The 21,861-nt window shown below is 50.1% G+C and overlaps 1 long non-coding RNA gene across 1 annotated transcript in view; it reads left to right on the top strand.

The window, feature by feature from the left end:
- LOC120638910 overlaps positions 1 to 21,861 on the top strand; it is a 338,450-nt gene that overhangs the window by 129,267 nt on the left and 187,322 nt on the right. Inside the window, exon 5 of the long non-coding RNA XR_005660952.1 lies at positions 13,111 to 13,146. This is a non-coding gene — a long non-coding RNA (uncharacterized LOC120638910). The remainder of the gene's footprint in view (positions 1 to 13,110; positions 13,147 to 21,861) is intronic.

The following is a 21,861-nucleotide window of genomic DNA, read 5'->3' as shown; positions in this document are numbered from 1 at the left end:
ACCTCTGAACGACCCAAAGTACGGTAACCCCTTTTGACCAGAAGCTGCTAAATGACAACTGGTGTGACAGAAGCCACGTCTGCTTTTAATTATTTTCAGAACCTGTTCTCTTGACACGGAGGTTGACAGACAGCTCATGTTGTGAGAGGAAGGCCCATCTATGTTCCAGTGTTAATATCTGTGGTATTTGCTAAGTGCTTACTATGTACCAAGCACTGTACGAAGCGCTGGGGTAGATGCAAGATGGGCTCCCGCATAGAGCTCGCAGTCTAAGTAGGAGAGAGAACAGGTATTGAATCCTCATTTTGCAGATGAAGGAACTGAGGCACAGAGGAGTGAATTGGCGTGTCCGAGGTCACGCAGCAGGTAAGTGGAATAGCCGGGCTAAGAACCCAGGGCCTCTGACTCTCAGGCTCTTGCTCTGTCCACTAGGCCCTGCCGCTTCCCTTCAGTGATGATGATAATTCTGGGCTTTATTAAGTGCTTCCTGTCTGCTAAGCGCCAACCTAAGCTCCGAGTAGATAGTATGAACTCAGATTGGACGTAGTTCCTGCAGTTAAACCCCATTTTACAGATGAAGAAACAGGCACATGCAGTGACTTGAGAAGCAGCATAGCCTGGACTTGGGATTGAGAAGGACCTGGGTTCTAATTCTGACTCCGCCACTTGTCTGCCGTGTGACCTTGGCAAGTCACTTCCTTTCCTCTTCTCTCTCTCTTCTGTCACCCTGACTTTCTCCCTTCATTCATCCCTCCACCCCAGACCCTGTACCTAGGGTTTTAAAACAGTGCTTTGCCCACAGTAAGCACTCAATAAATACAATTGAATAAATACGACTGAACTTCACTTCTCTGGGCCTCAGTGACCTCATCTGTCAAATGGGGATTAAGACTGTGAGCCCCATATGGGACAAGGGACTGTGTCGAACCCCTTTTGCTGGTGTCCACCCCAGCGCTTAGTACAGTGTTTTGGCACATAGTAAGTGCATAACAAATGCCACCGTTGTTATTGGCCAAGGATCCACAGCGGGCATGTGGCGGAAGCTGGACCGGAACCCAGATCCCCTGACTTTCAGACCTGTGCTCGTTCCACTTCCTCTTGTGCTGCTCCAGCTCCTATCACCTGTAAATCATTCACACCTTCCTTCCTTCCTTTTAGCTCGTAAAGTTCTCGAGGGCAGGGAGCTTGTCTACTTACTCTTCTGCGCTCTCCTGACTCTTAGGAAAGTGCTCTGCACACAGTAGGTGCTCAGTAAATTCCTTTGATAGATGAGGTGGGACTTGATCTTCTAAGGGCTGTAAAATCTTCCAAGGCAGTACTTCCTCCTCAACGATGACAAATGTTCATGAGTAATAGTGTCACTGAGAAAGTGAAAATCCCTCACCTCAGGGAGAAGATGGATGGTGGCCCGTGTTGACTGCTCCCTAACAGTTGGGGCCCTCCTCCTCCGCCTCCTCCTGCTCCTCTTCCGCCTCTCACTGTCATATTTACTGAGCGCTTACTGTGTGCAGACGACGGTACTAAGTGCTTGGGAGTGTACAGTATAGCAGTTATCAGACACATTCTCTTCCCACAGTGAGCTTAGTCTAGAAGGGGTGACGGACATTAATATAAATAAATTACAGATAAGTGCCGTGAGGCTGGAGGGGGGAGATGAATAAAGGGTAGCAAGACAAGGTGACGCAAAAGGGAGAGGGAGAAGAGGAAAGGAAAGCTTAGGGAAGGCTTCTTGGAGGAGTTGAGCCTTCAGTAATACTTGGAAGGGGGAGAGAGTAATTGTCTGCCGGACCTGAGGAGGTAGGACACGGGTGAGATGTCGACGGCGAGATTTCCGAGACGGAGGCACAGCTACTTCTCTTCCCCCCGACTCCCAACTGGGTAGGCGGAGGAGACATTTGAGACCTGTTAGCAGCAGGCCCTGGGCCGTAGTCTCCTGAAAGCAGATTCCAATAGCCACGAGTGGAACTTGAAGAGAGTGGCTCTCGGACTGCGTGGGAGGCCAAGCGTGGGTCGGATTTGCGGTCCTGTTTCCGTTCATCCCTCCCTCCCTTCCCGCCCGGATCCTTTGGCTCCACTTTCCCTAGGGATTCTCGAAAGAAAGTTTTTCCCAGCCCCCCGGCCTCAATCTCCAGGATTTTCTTTTAAAAGGGTCCATTAAGTTTTCATCAACCCTCTGGTGAGGGTTACTGGAAATTAAATTTAGTTGACTTTTATGTACCGAACCTCGATCCACGGGGCCTTTTAAGTGCATCTGTTTGCCTTTAGAGCCCATTAGTTATTTCTAACATGCCCACAGAGTGTACTAAGCGCTCTGGGGAGGACGGCAAATAAAATACCTAGTCCTTTCCTTCCAGGACTTTATGGTCTAAATGGGGAGTGGGCTGGAAAATACAGGAGCCACTGAAAACATTTCCCCCCTCCGAGGTCCAAGGTCTGTGCTGTGAAAAAGTGCTAGATCTCTCTCCTGCGTGTTGTAGAGAGGAAGCCGTGGAACGGATGCCTCGATGCCTAAAGAGGGTGGCTATTGACCCGGCAGGGCCACTGGGCCAGAGCAAGCCCAGTCCTTGTCCAACAGAACACCGTCACCCCCTTTCGAATAATAATGATGGTATTTAAGCGCTTACTATGTGCCGAGCACTTTTCTAAGCGCTGGGATAGATACGGAGTTATCAGGTGGTCCCACTTGGGGCTCACAGTCTTCATCCCCATTTTACTGATGAGGTAACGGAGGCACAGAGAAGGTAGTGACTTGCCCAAAGTCACCCAGCTGCAAGTGGCGGAGTGGGGATTAGAACCCACGACCTCTGACTCCCAAGCCCGGGCTCTTTGCACTAAGCCAGGCTGCTTCTTGACATTTTGAATGTCGGGGTGGTTTTCCCATGGTGGTACTACTAATGATAACGATGCTTTTTATTAAGCCCTTACTCTGTGCAAAGCACTGTTCTAAGTGCTGAAGCTCTGGAAATTGTTTACTCCCGCTATAGGCAGGAAACGCGTCTGTTCTACCGTGCTCTTCCAAGCGCCTAGTACAGTGCTCTGCACACGGTGAGCTCTCGATAACTACGATGGATCGCCTGACTCAACTTTCCTGAAGAAGTTGAGAGAAGCCCTTCAGGATGGTGCAGTTTCATGTGGGAGGGGTGACCAGCAGGGAGAGCCTTTGGGGAATTCAATATAATAATAATTAGGGTTACTTGTTTAGAGCTTATTGGGCCAAGCACTGTACTGAGCGCCGAGGTAGATAGAACATCATAAAGTCACAGCCGGACTCACGGTCGTAGCCCCGTCCCTATCTGAATAGCAGATATCCCTTTTACCAATGACAAATAGCAGGTTCACTGTAAGGACAGGGACTTTCCCTGTTGGGAATCTATTATATATACCGCAATGCTTAGCAGTCAGGGAATCCTGTTTATTGAGCACTTACTGTGTGCAGAGCGCTGTACTAAGCACTCGGGAAAGTACAATATAACAAACAGGCACATCGCCCTGCCATCTTCCCTCTCCTTCCCACCCTCATCAATCAGTGGTGTTTATTGAGCATTTACTATGGGCAGAGGACTGTACTAAGTGGTTGGGAGAATACTGTACAACAGAATGAGGGACAGGTTCTTAGAGTCTTTCCTTCCCGCTTTCCTTCTTTCCCGACCTGCGTATTTGTCTTTGCCCTCCCGTCTCCCAATCTTCTTTTGTTTGGAGTGGAAATAGAGCAGGGTGTTTTGGGGCTACTGACTTAACTGGGCTCTGGAATGTCTGGAGAAGTGGGCGCCTCTTTTGTTTGGCAAAGGGGGAGGGAAGTGTGTGGTTCTTTGACCAGGAAGACTAAGGTTCCCCTTGAACAAGAGGTAAGTTTCTGATTTTATGCTGTCGGAACGTAGGAAGGCAGGGGGATTTGGGGTTTCCGTGGAACTTGGATTTTGGAAACCTCAATTCTGGTCTATGGCTCTGCCTCTGGCCTGCTGTCACCTTGGCCAAGTCTCTTAACCTCTTTGGGCCTCAGCTTTCTCATCTGTAAAATGGGGATTACATGTCTGCTACTAATGATAACAATACTTATGGCGTTTGTTCAGCACATACTAAGTGTTGGGGTAGATTCAAGGTGATCGATTCCCATGTGGACTCAAAGGAAGGTGGGAGAACAGGTCCTGGATTCCCATTCTGCAGAATGAGGGAACTGAGGCACAGAGAAGTGAGGTGGCTTGCCCAAGGTGATGTAGCAGGTATGTGGTTGAGCCTGTGGTCAAATGGAAAAAGCCCGGGCCTGAGAATCGGAGGATCTGGCTTCTAATCCTGGCTTTGTGACCTTGGGCGTGTTACTTAAGTTCTCTGTGCCTCAGTTTCCTCAGCTGTAAATTGGGGATGAAGTCCTCCTCCCTCCTATTTAGACTGTGAGTCCCATGTGAGACAAGAATTGTGTCCACCCAGGTAAACCTGTATCTACCCCAATATTTGGAACAGTGCTTGATACACAGTAAGCATTTAACAGATACCATTAAAAAAAAAAAAGACCCGAATTAGATCCCGGGTCGACTCCCAAGCCCGTGCTCTTTCCACGAGGCCGTGCTGCTTCCCTACCACTGCCTGCCGGGAATGGTTGGGGAGATCAAATGAGTGATGTGAACGCAGTTAGGAAAAGAAAAGCACTCAGTGGATTTCAGTCCAGGCTGGGTCGTTGATAATATGACACCGAACCATATTATGGATTTCCAGAACCTCTAGGCCTTCGGGCCTCGGACACCCCCCCCAGAGGCTCTCTGTCTTTGGGGCTAAGGAATCACGTGTTGGCTGCCCCCGGGGGACTAACACTCTTCCCGAGACAGGTGTTGGGATGAGAAAACCTAGGGTAATGGAAACTAATCAGGGAAGGCTCCTTGGAGGAAGCGGAGTTCCAGAAGAACTCAGAAGATGGGTAGAGTTGTCCGCTGGCCACTTCACGCCACTGTCAGCTTTTGTGCAGTCCTTCTCAATTCACTGCGACGTTACTACAACTATACCTAAACCACCTCTCCCCCGGCCGCACCTTCCCAAATAGAGTCCGCGGTGTGAACGGGAGCGGAGCAGAGCATCCGGGAAGCTTGGGCCTCCGACTATCCGGAGCCGCCCTGATCCCTCCTTGGAGATGGAGGTCGAACGAGGACCCAAAGCCCCAATTTGAGGGTTCCCCCCCCGGCAACTCACGGGCTGGATGTCTGAAGCCTTCTCCCATTCCAGTGTGGATTGCTCTTGAGTTGGTTTGGGGGGCGAAGCGAGGCCCCGGGGGCCTCGTCTCAGAACGTCCTTGTCGCCAACGCTTTTCTGGGAGTCCCCTCGGATCAGGCCGCCCCAGCCCAGACCACTCCCTTGGCACGGCGGTACAGTGACGAGGCCCCTCCGCGGACCTGAAGATGAAATGGCGCCTTTCTGAACCCAGACCTGCTTTATCGCTCATCCCAACGCAGTAGAAACCAAGGCAAATGGGGACGAGGGGGGCCCAGTGGAAGGAGCACAGGATTGAGAGGCAGGAGACTAGTTCCGCCACTGGTCTGTCGGGGAAGCTTGGGGAAGCCACTTGACCTTTCTGGGCCTCAGTTTCCTCAGCTGTAAAATGAAAATACATTGTTTATCTCTTCCTTCCTCACCTTGTTGTGGTGGGGCTAAAATGAGTTCACTGATTTGGAAGGGTAAATGTGCTCTTCATATTCAAGGGATTAAAATAATACTGCTTATCACTAGTATTCACCTGTAAACTCCATTTTGGGCAGAGAATGTGCGCTACAGCATGGATTAGTGGAAAGAGCCCAGGCTTGGGAGTCAGAGGTCATGGGTTCTAATCCCGGCTCTGCCGCTTTATCAGCTGTGTGACTTTGGGCAAATCACTTAACTTCTCTGTGCCTCAGTTCCCTCATCTGTCAAGTGGGGATTAAGACTGTGAGCCCAATGTGGGACAACCTGATTTCCTTGTATGAACCCCGGCACTTAGAACAGTGCTTTACATGTAGTAAGTGCTTAACAAATACCATAATTATTATTACACTGTTAAACTGTACTTTCCCAAGCGCTTAGTACAGCACTCTGCACGCAGCTAGGGCTCAATAAATGCCACTGGTTGCTTATTCATTCATTGAAGCGTATTTATTGAGCACTTGCTGTGTCCAGAGCACTGTACTAAACACTTGGGAAGTACAATTCAGCAATAAGTAGAGACAATCCCTGCTCTTAGTTGACATGATCCTAGCCCTCAAGGAGTTTGCAGCTCAGCCGGAGCTAAACACAAAGCAACATGGAGATGGAAGACGAGAAAGGAAAAACGGATCTGTAGATGAGTAGGCACTTAGGGTAAATCTCTCTCATTCCCACAGCTGCTGTTACTTTGCCCGCCCCCCGGGTAGGCTTGGCCTCTGCTTCTGTCCAGGGAAAAGTGGCTTTAATTTTTTTTTTTAATGATATTTAAGAGCTTACTATGTTGCAGACTCTGTTCTAATCAACTTGGACACACTATACAGTCTCAATCCCTGCTTTAGGGAACTGAGGCCCGGTTAAGTGACTTGCCCATGGTCACACACAGCAGACAAGCGGCGGAGCCGGGATTAGAACCCAGATCCTTCCGACTCCCAGGCCCGGGCTCTATCCATCAGCCCACACTGCGGCTCTCGCTCCCACAACTCTGCTTGGAATCGGCGTGAAGCCCAAGTCGCTTTGGCCCGGGAGTCTTCCCGTCTTGGTGATGGCAGGGGCCGGTCCAGGCGGATAAGCCGGGCAGGGTGGGATGGGGAGAGCGAGCCAGGCGCTCCTTCTGCTTGGAGACAGGTGCCGGAACTCAGCCACCATTTTACGGCTCCTGGGCCCGGCTGGCAAAATGGTAGCATGGGATGATTTGTCTAGCAGACCGACCCCGGCAGAAGCTCCCAAGTGGTGGGTGGAATAATCGGTTTGGAGTGCACGGAGAAGGGATCGGGGAGTAGGGGGGCTTCCCTCCAGCCCTGGATTCCGCACCCCGGGACCTGGGACAGGTTGGAATGAGAGTCCCTTCGGCCCCCTCCACGCCCGGCCTGGCCCACGGTGCGGCTTCCCGCCTGGTGAGGAGGCCGGACCGACCATCACCGTTCAGGAGAGGCCCGTCACGCACCAGGAGGGGAGAAGCTGGTGAGCCGTTGGCCCTTTATGCTTCGGGGGCAACTGAGTCACACCAACCTGCCTGAAACGTAGTCCCCTGTTGACTTCCCGACCCCCCACAGACTAAAGCCCCTTTAAGGCCGAGAAGCACATCACCGCGCCCTCCCTTCCGTACTTGAACCTGAGGCAGAAGGGCTGGTTTTCCACAGGATTATCATCTTATCCCAATTCCTTTCCCGGAGGGAGGGGTTTAAAAAAAAAAAACAAAAACCACCAGCCCAAAAAATCTGCGTTCCTCACTGACAAATCCCAACCCGGAACCCATCTGAGCCAGGCAGGCAGAGAGCCGCAGAGCCCAGAGCCGGAAAGCAAACAGCTGCTGTCGTCTGATTTGAGTTAAAATAGTGTGAGTGTTTAGTCTGGCTCACTGCTCCGGGAGAGATTGGAAACGGGGTCAAACGGAGTCATTCCACCGGCTCGCTGCGCAGGAAGCCCCTCTGCTCCTCTTTCGGGGGCCCGTACGGGCCGGGCCCCTCTCGTCGGGTTCGACCGGCCATCTCGCGCGGCTTCGGCGGGGTCGGCTCCGCGCCGCGATCTAGTCTGGCTCGCCAGCTGGGCGTCGGGAACGTCCTCTTCCCCCCAAGGCGGGCGCCGCGGCCTTCTCCCCTCAGCGCCCGGGGTGGCTCGCCCCCGTGCCAGATTCATCGGAAGGGCCCAAGCCAGACACTTTGATGTGCGTGGGCAGCCAGCCGGCATGGAGGTAAGGCGATGCCTCCCGTCTGAGTTTGACTCGGGGAGTCGGTCTCGGGGCGGTGCCGGAGGGGGTGTCGCCAGCCCTTCGAGGTGCCCCCTGCCCGGCGGGGCTCTTCTGATCAGCCCTCGGGAGGTCTCCGAGGGGACCTGGCCGGGAGGAGGCATTTGCGTCGGTGGGGCTTGCGGGTCGGGTTGTCTGAAACGTGAAATAGTTTCGGCCGGCGGGGAGTCGTCTTGGAGGCGGGAGACTTTCTAAATGGCCACCGCCAGACGGGGAGGGCGAAGCGGCCGGTTTTAGAGGGGGGCTGGTCGCCCCCCGTAGGTGGCCGGCCAGCGGGCGGGGGCCCAATTACTTAAGAAAAATGTAAAAAGTTTAACGTCGTCCTGGTAGGAATATTAAGTAAGTTGCCTTTGTTTTGTAGTTTTAAAATTTTTGTCGTCGATTCAGCCTGTTGGGTCACATTTTTTGTTAGCGCTGAAGGCTGCCATGAATCGGTAATGAGGGCCCTCGCTCTCTCTTGCGCGCGCGCGCTCTCTCTCCCTCTCTCTGCCCATGAATTTGGCACAAGGCCAAAACCAACTTCCCACCGGCGAGCTGCTTGCAAAGAACCTGGAGCATTTTTGTGTGATTAGAAAGCTGCCACGCCAGTTGTGGAGGCTTGTCAAAATGACTTTATACTGTCGGGCTGCCGCAGCGTTCATTTTCTCCTTGGGGATTTTTCTCTCTCTCTCTCTCTCTCCTCCTCCTCGTCCTCCTCCTCCTCGTCCTCCTCCGTCTTTCTAATGTACAGAAAACCGTTGCTATGATCATTAGAATTTTCCTCGGCTCGCCGCCACCTAAAACAGTGTCGGATGGGAGCTATCTTAAAGGGGACGACCTAACCTTCTTTCGCCTCAGCAGACCAAAAGTGGGTTTAATCATTCTACCGCGGGGTGGCTGCAACATACTCCTGGGGCAGTTAGCAGAAGGATTCCCTTAAACTGTCCGTCTCCGTTAACTACCTTTCGGTGAACAGCGAGGAGGCAAGTTTTCTAGAAGTTTCTTCGTGGGCAGAGTTCAAGCCCCGATCCTTTCGGAACGGCTTTCTGGAAGGGGTCTGGAGGGAGCTCTCGGCGGCGTGCAGAAATCTCGCTTCCCGCGTGATCTCGGCTGGACTGCCAAACCCCAGAATTGCTCCCAACCCGCTCCGATGGAACCGTGCGGGGTCGAGAAGCCGTCGGTAAAACTTTAAAGAAGGGAGAAGCCTGTTTGATATTTAACAAGCCGGGGAGATGGCGTTCCGGGAGGAAAAGTTGAAGCTGGAACACCGAGATAAAATCCGAAGCTGGAAGGCATTAACCCTGCCCCGCTTTTGACACCCTTTTGATGGTGTTATAAGCGAACGCGGTCGTGGGGGTTCGATGCGGGATGGAGCGACGTAGCGTTTCGGAGAGTTAAACCTCTGTTTCCAACAATGCCTTCCAGTAATCAGGAACTCAGGACTTTGTATTAAATCCCACCGCTTGCAGCAGCGTGAGACTTCCAAGGTAGGCAGATTGCTCGGTGGGTCGGGTCAAGAAGCGGCGAAAGTTGTCCGGGGTTGCTGTTTTTTCAAACGCTTTTTTATTTTCTCCGTATGGCTGCCTTCCCAAATTTCCTTTCTTTCGCCTCTCTGTCTACGTGATTGCTACGGCGTCGCGCGGCCGAGCTGTAATTTATGTAGCTTCTGCGTACCCGCAAAAAAATAGTCCTTAAAGTGGTCTTTGTGCTACGTTGGTTCTTTGAACCGAACGTTTTCTCCTGTAAATGGAGTATTCTCCTCGACCCTTCTACGGGTTAGGGGGCAACCGAGCTGGGGGCTGGGAAGTCTTTGGGGCGGTGCGAGAAGATTTAGGATCTGAAAATCTCTTTATTCCTGTAACCCAGGTTCCCTTCCTAGTCTGCTGGGAACTGAATCGTTGTAGCTGGATCCACTTTGCCAATATTTGAATTGCAGCACATGGTGTTTACAATGCTGATATCAGCCAACATTAAAAATACGTTCAGAAGAAGTAATAGATTTGCAGTCTTGAAGAAAGGGCACAGACGTTCTGTTGAATGGATTTTCTCAGGGATTTGGGGGTTATGAATTTGTTTGTCTGGAGGGAAAATCACTTTGAAGACCCTTTTCATGTCTTTATGAGAAAATAAATTCCACACATAAAATATTACAGTAAGAGGGGTTGAATCTGGATAGCCGAAGGAAAATAAATGCAAGCAAACAACATTGGGTTTACTGTTACCAAACAGGTGCAGTGAGAGGAAGCTAACTTTAATCCAGCTCGGGACCCAGCTGATTCTTAAAATATGACTTTTTAGCGTTCTCCTCTTCCTCTCTTCCTCCTCCTCTTTCTCCTCCTCTTTCCATCAGAGAACATTGGAAACAGGCCCGGTTGCCCCATTTGGGGAATTTCATCCCTCGACAAAGACTTTGCAGACAACCCTCTAGATCGAGAAGAGGACGGCTTGGAAATTTGGAGGAGAAATTTTCCCACTTAAACTTCTGGCCATTTATCATCCGGTTAACTGGAGACTGTAGCATAATTGAATACAACCAAGCCTCGTCTTTTTACCAAGCTCCCAAGAGTGCTGGGCTGCTGGGGAAAAAAGGCGTCTAAAATGACCATCTTGGTGGGTGGGGTGCGTTACAGAGTTAGCAGGCCAATCTGCTTGAACCATTTTAGGGGTCCGCAAGCAACTAAGAAATCGTCCTTTAACCTGTTTTTTCTTTCTCGAGGATGGCCTGAAGAGGAGTCACTCTTGCAAAAGTGTAGAGTTCTTGGTAGATAATTTACCCCTGAGCTTTTTTTGGCAGTGAAACTGCAGGGCCAAGATGAGATGTTTTATCCAATAAGTCAACTTTATTCCATTTTCTGGGTTGCTTTTCTTAGGTTGTGGCACCCTTCTCCCCTGTTGTGTCGATCCTCCTCCCTCCTGTTGTATTTGGTGAAGTCACTGTGAATTTGCTCTCTCCGATACTCTGGCTTCTACGTTTATCGCCGAAAAGCAGTTACGAGCACTGTTCCGTTTCCAGATTAGAAAGCACCGCTTCTAGTCAGAAAATGATGATGATTTTAGCATAGCCTCTGATTAAAATTAGGCCCCTTTCCCAGTTAAATACACCGTTAATTATGTCACAGAAGCAGGATAAAGTTTTTATTCTGCCTCGTAATTGCCTCTTAAGTCGTTTTGTTGTGGTTTTTTTTCCCACCGAAAAGGGAGTGTTTCAATCTGTACCTGTAGAGATCACCAATTCATGCGGCGTCGCAATGGAAAGTTGAACCTGTAGAATTTAACCCCCGCTTTTCGGCACCTTGAGCAGCGATCCCTTAATGTGTTTGAGAAAAGCATTTCATTCATATAAATGAGGTGCTTTGTTCTGAGGGGTTTGAATTCCAACAAGGAGATAAATAAATCGCTACATTAGAAAGAACATAATTATTGAATTTTGGCAGAACTTCAGTGAACTCTGCCTCGGACGATTAATATACACACACAGTTCACTCTGAGATTGGAAGTGCGGAATTCGATAAGGGAATCACAGAATAGACTCCAGCCTCGGTTAGGGGAAGGGAAAGTGCGGGCGAAAGTAAAAAGAGAGGGGCCATTTTGTTATTTCTGTGAGATAAATGGGCGCAGGTGCATTTACAAATTCTTCCCCATTTTAGCTTGCGTCTGGTTTGTCTGATGGAGCCAGCTCTACTCTCCCAACAGTGTAATTGGGATTTACTCCACCGCAGCCTGAGAGACTGAGTGAGCCCAAGGCCTGAGAGCCTGTCCCCTTCCCCCCACCCCCGCACTTCAGGTCCCCTTTTTTGGACTCCACCCCTGCCGAGAAGTCGAGTTTGGCGGAACCTCTACCTGCCCTCCCCTCGGAGAAGCTCCTCCGGCTAGTGCTTTTAAATATTCTGAGGTTTTTCACAGCCCTTCCCCAGGGTGAGTTACTGGTATTTGGAGTTCCAAAAAAAAAAAAAAAGCCACAAGAGAATCGATCCAGGTTGGGGCGTTGCGTTCCGGTAATATTTCTAATGGAAATGGTTGATATATTGTCTTACCTCGCTCAACCCGCTACTTTTTGGAGAGGGAGTCAGGGTTTGAAGCAGGGCCTACCCTCCCAAGAAGAGCCGACAAGCCTGCTTAAAACACGATGTCATGTGGGGGTTCTTATGAGGAAGAGATAGATCCTCTCTCCGCCCCAGGAGAGTCTCTGTGGGCACCCTCTCGGCATCTTGCTCCTTCCAAGCCGATTCTCTCGGGCCGATGCTCCCTCTGCCGAGATCCCCATTCCCATGATGTTGAGAACCGAAAGCGCTGATTACACGATCCGGGATGGAAGTTACAGTTTCAGAGCGGATGCCGAATTTGAGAACGTTCGGCTCGTGCCGAACAGTTGGATGTGTTTTTCTCAAGCGATGCGAAATAGGTCCCTGGAAACTCCCCCTCACCCCGTGTACGACCCCGAGGCCTTCAGATTGCCTGTGCGGGAAGCGTCTCCCTGCGCTGAACTTTCCCCTGGGTCACTATGAGGAATCTTACCTACCGCCCTCAGGGCATTACTGTGGTTGGACTCTGTGGGGGCCATCTTGTTTACTCTTCGTGATGCCCGCTCCCGGAATTGTTTTCTTACTCACTCGCTCATTTGTTCGTTGATTAGCATCCATGAGGGCCCGCCAAGGGTGAGGCACCGAAATGGGCCACTGGCTCCTTCGGTGGCCCAGAAAGCCATCTCCTTTCCAGTCCCCTGGGCTAATCCAGTTGCCGGGCCGTGAGGAAAAATGGCGGTAACAGGAAAGCGCCCCCTTCCTCCCCCGTGAAACCTATTATTTCAGCCGGTTCAAGCTTCCCCCATTGTCAAAGGTGAATTAACGGTGAGGCAGAAACAAAGAGGTGGCCTGTATTTTTTGACAGAAGCTGCTGCGTAATGATCAGCACTGGAGGTTTGCAGGTTAACTACCCCGTCTCCCTGCACTGACACATTTTTGCACCAAAAGACTGGAATTAGTAACTGATGTTTGTTCCCAGAGGGCAGTGCTTGCTTTGTGGAATCCGTGGGTAAGCGCCTCGGTGTGCAGTGCTAGACAAAAGACCGATGTGTAGAACGGATTGTTTTTATTTGAAAGTGGGGGGAAGGGGGAGGACGAGTGGAAATCTCTAATTTCCGAAGACCCATGCGCGTCGCCGTTTCTCATCTCCAAGGGCTACGTCTCGATGGAAATAGCAAATGTCCTTTTTCTTCTTAATTTCAGGACCAGCCCCGGCCTCGACATGCAATCTACTCTCTGGTAAGTCACCCAACTCCGATTAAGTTTCTTTCATATATATACTTTTGTTTTTTTAAGTGAGGGCTCATTCAAGATCGTACTTGCTGGAGCTGAGTCAACCAATGGCTTCCTTTGTAGGTCTGGAACAATGGAAAGGTAAGGTGATACGGTCTATTATGAGAATGGGTGTAAATACGCAGGTGATAGTTGGCATCCGTGTGGTCAGAACTGCACGTTTCCCCACAGGTATAGGCTGCTGCCGGTGCTCACGAGGAAAATGAAATTAGATGTCATTTCCAGATGAGCAGATTCACTCTGGCTCCCCTCCAGAATGGATTTTGCAGGAATGAAATATAAAGTATGTTGGATTTGGCGCCTTTACAGTGTGTTGGGGTTTAGGGGGGACTAGAGACCTAAGGGTTATGAGAGAAAGAGAGATTGAATATGTGTGTGGGGGTGTGTGTGTTTGGAAAAGGTAAGTGAAATACCAGGTCAGATGGCCTAGCTGGTTTATTGCGTGCGTCTTGGTCCAGCAGGTTGAGCTATTGATCCCACCATCCATCTCCCTTCCTTTCATCTTCCCTTTCCCCATCAGTGGAACGAGAGACAACTAGAACTGCCAGGAGCTGAGAAGGACCTGAGATTGTTGAGGGGGGCATAGATGAGGGTGTTTGACTTGATAATGGTGACCAGATGCTTAGTGCCACCATTTCGTATCGCCCAGTTCTTCCATGATGCTGCCTTTCTGTCTGCGCTTTGGTGAGGAACCTGTCAGGGAATCAACTGGGGGAAGCCCCTCTGGCTACATGAGCCTGTTGGGGGTCCGTTGTATCTGTGGGCCCGGGCCTGGCTTCTGACAATCTCGGGGTAGGTGGTGCTACCACAAGGGTTTTTCCCTAAAGTTGTACTCGGTGTGGGCAGGGAGTGCGTCTGTTTTGTGGCATTGTACTTTTTCAAGCGCTTAGTACGGTGCTTTGCGTACAGTGTGTGCTCAATAAATATGATCGAATGAATGAAAGAAGGTCGCTCCCACATCACAGTAGGACCATGTTTCTGGCAGTCAGAGGTATCAATAATGGTAATAATGTTGGTATTTGTCAAGTGCTTACTATGTGCCGAGCACTGTTCTAAGCGCTGGGGGAGATACGGGGGAATCGGGTTGTCCCACGTGAGGCTCACAGTTAGTCCCTATTTTACAGATGAGGGAACTGAAGCACAGAGAAGTGAAGTGACTTGCCCACAGTCACACCTGTGCTATCTTGGGGACAGATACCAGTCCTTCAGGAACTTATCCCACCTTCCCTGTGTCCCACCCCACGCGTCCCCCTCCTGCTTTCTTCCTCTGCCTCCCCATTTCCTGTTACCTCACGATTCCCCCCTCCAGGACCACCTCCTCTCTTGCCTCATCTCTCAGCGGGTGGATATGGACCCCTCCCTTTGTCCTCACTACCTCATGAAATTCTTGCCACCTGCTGATGGATTCAGCCGGGCCAGGCCATCATCATGGGTGCTACTTATCAAGCGTGTACTGTGTGCAGAGCACTGTACTAAATGCTTAGGAGAGTACAATACAACAGTAAGCAGACACATTCCCTGCCACAGTGAGCTTGTAGTTCAGACTAGAGAGCTCCCTGCTCCAGACTCTCCCCCGTGACCCCCACAGAGGGCAACGACAGACCAGAGTGGGCTGAAGGGATGGATTATCTATCCCCCACCCCACCCCGGCCTCCCTTCTCGGGGAGCTTAAAAGCTCATGGGTTCTCCCATTACCAGACGTCGTCCAAAACCGGAAGTTCGTGAGCCGGGCCAGAGTGTGGCCACCTTGGAAAATATTAGCTCAGCGATCAAAGGGCATGATGTACTGGGCTTTTATTCATGGAGTAGGTCAAGCAAGAGAATAGAAATCGATCTAACAGTGAGGCTGTGTTGAACCCAATTCTTTCGATGTCTACCTTAGCTCCCTGGAAGTGAGTAAGGCCCCTGAGGAAGAACAGTAGCTCTTTCTGACCACGATGGGGCTCTGGGGTGCGTCGCCATCCACTTCTGGAATTCATTACGTCTTCCAAATGTGTTATAGTGTACTCTCCTAACCATTTAGTACAGTGCTTTGCACGCAGTAAGCACTTGATAAATGCCATCGATGGTGAACAGTTCAATAAGAGACCATTCTCTAAATGGGAAAATACCTAAAGGGGAAACTTTGATTTCTTAGAGGGGTCGTCCCCTTATAAGATCTCACTTTGAGACTTAGCCCTGGGACCCTGCTGGATGTTTCCAAATTCCGCTGGGAGAGTCATGCTGCTCAAGAATCTCCAGAAATGCTCCTCACATACCGAAAGAGGAGGACCTGACTCAGCTGCAAATTACTCATTTTTCTAAAAATGGTTTTTAAAGTTCTCGCTTTTTGTCTAGCACTGTTCTAAGCATTTAATTGAGTTACTCACAATCTACGTAGGAGGGGGACCAGATTCTGGATCCCCGTTTTGCAGTTGAGATAACTGAGGCACAGAAAAGGTGAGTGACATGCCCAAGGTCACACAGCAGACAAGGGGCAGAACCAGGAGTAGAACCCAGGTCCTTTGATTCCTAGGCCCGTGCTCTTTCCATTAGGCCATGGTTCTTCTTTACTCATTGGCCGATTTCTTTACTGTGGCGAATGGAGCCTACCAGTGGAAATGGCCAAATATATTGAAGGCCAACCGGTAAGGGCTCGAACGAGATGTTAACGATTCCAGCCAGGCAAATTATCCCAACAGCCCGGGCTTTACCGAAAACCCATTTCATCAGCTCTTCTCCTTGCTTTTAACTTTTCCGTGGGGTTTCATTACAACCAATTTTTTTGAGCGGATCTGCTATTCTCCAAGTGTTGCGGGGAAAGCCTCCTTTGATGCGAACCCCTTAGAGTTTGAGCCCCTCGAGGGGCTGGGTATGTGTTTAATTCCCACCCACGTATTCTTTTCCGGCGCTCAATTCAGCGCTCAGCCACCAGGAAGTGCTTAATAAATTCTATTGCCACTTCCACTGGACTTGTGACTGCCTTGGCCTCTCCAGCCGTTGATCCTTTGGGTAGTATCGTGAGTCTTGCTTCTTTTGTTCTCTCCCAAGTGTTTGGCACAGAATAAACATGTAATTAATACCCCAGTTATTAGGTCCCAAACACTGTACTAAGCCCTGGGGTAGTTAATCAGACCCTACAAGGGGCTCACTGTCCAAGTGGGAGGGAGAGCAGGTATCGCATCCCCATTTTTCAGGTGAGAGAATTGAGGCCTAGAGGGTCACACAGCAGATAGATGGCGGAGCCAGGATTAGAACCCAGGTCCTTCTGACTCCCGGGCCCGTGCTCTATCCACTACACCGTGCTGCTTCTTGATCTGGTGGTGTTACCTGGGCACTCTATCCCTGTTCTTCGTAAACTCCCCACAGGGGTAAAGGACAGCAGAGCCACATGAAGGAGAAGAAGGTTTCCAGCCCACATCCAGTTCTGTCATTAAAAAAAAAAAATTGCAGTCCTGAATTGAAATTCTCCTTAGGGCTTTGAATGCCACTGGCGTGCCGGCAGTTTGTCGATAAAATGATAACTCGTGGCACCGGCTGTTTTGAACGCACTCGAAATAGCCTGCGGTTTGGGGTTTTCTGGAGGGGCAGAGTTGTAAGGCTCAGTTGACTAATTCCCGTCGTTCACACCATTCAAGCCTTTCATCTCTGGGTCACAAGTTCAAATTTAGCCAAGGTCAGAGCTGACCAGATTGGACAGCTGTTCGGAAGCCGATCCCGTTGCTGATAGAGTACAGGCTGTTAGCCGGCTGGTCTGTCCCAGCCAAAGCTCACTCTAGGGTTGGTTCAGAGCTCAGGCTTGTTTGCCTACCCAGATCCTGAGGGGAGCCCCAGAGATATAATAAAAAGCTGGAAATACTAATAGCTGTGGCATTTATTAAGTGCATACCATGTGCTAAGCACCAGGCAAGTGGCAGTGCCGGAAAATGAAGCAGTGCAGAGAAGGTGACTCTAGGGAGTTAGAACAGAAGAAGAAGCTCTCACTCTGTTCATCAATGCTATATAGGCAGCAATGTGTTTCTTTCATTGTTTCCTCTCCCTGATCGATAAAACAGCGATGGGCCGAAAATATATCTTGGGTCCTTGGGCTTCTGGATGCGTGATCTAGGGGGGAAAAAAAGAATTTGAATGCCAGAATGGCCAAATGAATTTAGATTCTCCCCAGGGTTTATCCTTCCAACCGCCATTTCTGAATCACGTGAGCACTTGTGTTTATATCTTTCATACTCTATCACTTAAGCAGTTGTTCAGCCAGTGGTATCTATTGAGCACTTACTGTGTGCAGAGTGCTGTGCTAAACTTTTTTTTAATGGTATTCAGCTCTTGATATTCTGAGTGTTGAGGTAGATGCAAGCTAACAGGTTGGACACAGTCCATGGCCCATATGGGGATCACAGTCTTAATCCCCATTTTTCGGGTGAGGTGACTGAGGCCCAGTGAAGTGACTTAACAAGGTCACTCGGCAGAGGAGTGACAGAACCGGGATTAGAACCAAGGTCCTCTGACTGTCAGGCTTTTGTTCTTTCCACTAGACCTCGCTATTCTCATGTGCCTCTCCCCTTTTCCACCTTACTCTTGTCTATAAATAGTGTCTGTGTTCCCTTGGATGGTAAGGTCCTCTACTCTGTAAGCTTCTTGTGGGCGGGGAACATCACTACTAACTTGTTACACTGATGCCAACTCTACTCTCCCAAAATATCAGCCCAAGGGCTCCAAGTCTAAATGGGCGAGGACCGAGAGAGAGAGCAATGACAGCAGAAAACGAAACAAAAGTAAGGTGCCAAATCAACAATCCAAGATATGGACGTAAAACAAAACTGGGTTCTTGGATTCGAATCGAAAGGATCGGTGTTTACCCACTATCCGGCTCCAGAGGCGGTCTTTGTTTTTCAAATCGACGCAACCTCCCAAGCATCGATTCAGATCTGGACAGTGGGGCTTCTGCTTCTCTGGCTGAAGTATCTTTAACCCAGACGGTGGTACAGTAGCTTACCCAGAGCTTAGAACAGTGCTTGGCACATAGTAAGCACTTAGCAAATGCCATCATCATCTTTAGAAGACACGTTCCTTGCCCTCAAATTGCCAACAGTCTAGTATTTTTGTTCCTTTTGCCTGCCTGTTGGGTCATGGAACGCCTAACTTCCTGCGGGTAAGGTGCATGTCGACCAACTCCATTGTATTGAACTCTTCCAAGCGCTTAGTATAGCGCTCTATATAGGGTAAATTCTTAATAAATACTACTGATTGACTGGGGGCATGTTCCAAAGGGAGTCAGGAAGAGGGAAAATAAGAGGAGAGTGGCAAAGAACAGATAGTCCACTGACCGGCTCCTTGGAGGCCAGCAGCATGTCCTGTGTGTGTAGTTCTCTCCTTCGTGCTTAGCACGGTGCTCCGTATGATGACAGTGATGATGCCTGGTCTGCTAGTGCACCCTGACTAGAATCAGGTGAATGGAATTCCGGAAGACCTCCTGGTTCTGTTCCCCAACTGACTGGGCGACCCTGAGCACCCAGGCCCGACTCTTTCGATTTTCTCAGTCTCCAGGATCACTCGGGGGTCTCTCGGTGGCAATTCCAAAGAGGGCAGAGAGGCTGAAAGTTGCCAAACAGGTCCACTGAGGCCCAGTTTGGATGTGGGCAGCCACGCCATGGGTTTGGGCGTCCACTCAGGAGGCTGAGCTTCAGGGCTCCTAAAAGCCACTCAGTGCGGTGGTTGTAGGGACCACGCCAGTTTATGGTAGGAAAGCTCTCTCCCCACCTCAACTCCTTATTGAAGGCACATCCCCTCCAAGAAGTCTTCCCTGACTAAGCCCTCATCTCTTTTTCCTCCCACTCCCTTCTGGTCGCCCCAGTTCGCTCCCTTTATTCACCCCTCCCTCAGCCCCACAGCACTTATGTCCACATCTGTAATATAATAATGTCTTTCTCTCTCCTGCTTTAGACTGTGAGCTTGTTGTGGGCAGAGAATAAGTAGCATGGTACTCTCCCAAGTGCTTAGTATAGTACTCTGAGCACAGTAACCCCTCAGTAAATAAGATTGATTGATAGGAATGCAAAAGGAAAAAACAGATGATGAACATCGGCCAAGATTTCTGCCCCAGATGTGGTCAGGGTTGTATCCCTTCCTCCACTGTCTGCTCGGCGCTCAGAAAGCTTCATCTGGGAAGGCTTTTTTCCGAAAACACGTTTGTCAGTGGAACGGGGCCAAGGGAAACCTCAGGCCTCTGGACAACAATTCGACCGGCATTTTAGATAACCCTAGATCGGAGGGGCCTCTTTAGCCCTCCTTGGGTCAGTGAAGAAGCAGTCTGTCGCTGTGTCAGGCGGAAGACTCGTGGGAGCACCGAGAATCCTTTCGGACTAGCAGTGGGGAGAGCCTCCTTGGGCTCGGATCACCGAAAGAGCAACAACTGGTCCGTATTTCTTTGGGGCCTCCAAGAGTGGAGGGAGGATAAGTGGTTGGGACCGCATAGTTACGGCGTGCCCGTGGCGGAAAGCACGATCCGAGGAAACTGAAGCCGGAGTCCCTGCCTTGAAGGACCTCGGAGGCTAATGAGACCAAATGAGGAGCATATGAGGTTTTAGTCCCGATAGTCTGGGCTTTCATTCTTGGTCCCTCCTTGCTTCCTTATGTCCCGGGGAGGGAGGGAGGCTGTCCATCAAACCCTGGAAGGATATCTTCTCTCCTCCCATTTTTATGGGGTGGTTTCCAGAAAGATGTGGGGAGGAGAGGGGGCGAGAGCCGATTTCTTGAGCGTTGTGATCTTCCCTTGACCCGGATGAGCTCGGAACAAGCCCAAGACACCCTGGAGGCTCTGCTCCTGGCCACAGGGAAGACCCCAAGTCGGGATCGAAGATGAACGTCCCCGAATTTCCTCCCGACCCCAACAGGGGCCATATCCAGGAAAGTGGTTGCTTTGTTCCAGTTCTGCAGTCAGCAGAATCACAGTGGGGCTTGTAACCCAACCTGCAGCTTGTATTGTAAAGCTTTCCCTGGCAAATGCTTAGTGATATTAATGGCGATGAGCTTACAACTCAAGGATCCACGTCTCAGTGCATCTGTGTGTGTGTGTGTCTGTGACCCTAAACAACTAACTTTATAACCCCAGCAGTAGTAATCATATTTGTTAAACAGTTACTATGTGCAGAGCACTGTGCTTATACTGGGAAAGAATACACAGATGAGAATTAGACAAGTTTGGGGTGCCTGTAAGCTTGTTATGGAGAGGGAATGTGTCTGCCGACTCTATTGTAGTGTACTCTCCCAGGCGCTTAGTGCATGAAAAACCAGTCCAAAACACTTCTCATCCTTCCTCAGAAACTCATTCGCTGCCCCGAATCTGCGAGTGAGGGGTTTTTTGTTGTTATTTTTATGGTGTTTAAGCGCTCAGTTTGCGTAGTACGGTTGTAGGTGCCGACCTTGATACAAGATCATCACATTAATGCAATTTCTGGCCCACACAGGGCTCACAGAATCAGTTGGAAGGAGAAGGATTTAATTTCCATTTCACAGATGAGATAACTGAGGCACAGAGAAGTTAAGTGACTTGCTTGTGGCCACACAAGAGACAGTAGTGGTGCCAGGATTAGAACCTAGATCCTCTGACTCCCAGGACCATCCTCTTTCTACTAGGTCACGCTGCTTCTCAGTTGGTTTGTGGTAAGTTTTGGGCATGTAAGTTTGAGGGTGCTGCAGGGCCCCAGAAGGGTTTAGGAAAATTTGGATGATAAATTCATCTTGGATTATTAGGGGAGAAAAGAGTGGTTAAAAGGTTCAGGATTTAGTAGATTGATAATCGATAGGTCCACGGATGGTCCAAACCCATCATAATGGTGGTCACTCGATTGTATTCATTGAGTGCCCACTGTATGCAGAGCCCTGTATTAAGCACTTGGAACACAACAAGAAACAGACGCAGTCCCCTCCCACGATGAACTTACAGTCTAGAGTAGAGCGAAGGCAACTTTCTCCTCAGTGGTGCTTTGGCCCGAGACCTGATATTGGCCTTCCCCAGGGTGGCCTCGCTTGTATTTTTACCGTGGAACTGGCGGCCGTTGGTTCTGACTCCACCTCTGGCCTCCTGTAGACTCAAGGAGTTGTACAGTAGACTCAAGGAGATGTCTAACTAGGGAGGGTTCTGGAAGGAGTTTTCTAACTAGGGAGGGTTCCTGGTGGCCAACTGGTATCCTGTGGTTCTGACCCTGTCCCCCTCCTGGCTGGTGTTGCGTTGAGGGAAAGCCCCGGCCCGTTTTCACTTAAAGTGCTGAGGGTGGGTATGAATAACTCCACTAGGGCTCCTGGATGGGAAGCCAGCAGGATCCATTCTGGGTTCTCAGCTTGGCACCGTCACTTGCCTGCTGTGTGACCTTGGGCAAGTTACTTAGAGGCTCTGTGCTTCACGGTCCTCATCTGTAAAATGGGGATTAATCCTTCTTCTGCTCCTCTAGACTGTGCCCTTTGAAGAGCAGTCAGTGGATCCAACTAAATGATAGTGATCTCTATCCCAGCAGTGAGTGCACTCCTTGGAATATTGCAAGCCCTTAACAAATACCACATTTAAGATTAAGATTGGTTTCTGCCGGGCTCTTTCCAAACCCTTCGGCGGTTCCCACCGATGTACAGATTATTTAAAATCATTGGGGTGGTTTTGGGGGTGGTCAAAATGTGACGTCTGTCGGGGAA

Source organism: Ornithorhynchus anatinus, chromosome 17 (genome assembly GCF_004115215.2).
Source record: "Ornithorhynchus anatinus isolate Pmale09 chromosome 17, mOrnAna1.pri.v4, whole genome shotgun sequence".
In the NCBI taxonomy this organism is placed as follows: domain Eukaryota; kingdom Metazoa; phylum Chordata; class Mammalia; order Monotremata; family Ornithorhynchidae; genus Ornithorhynchus; species Ornithorhynchus anatinus.
The sequence above is the reverse complement of the archived record's forward strand: the minus strand, read 5'-3'. Positions and strand labels throughout refer to the sequence as shown.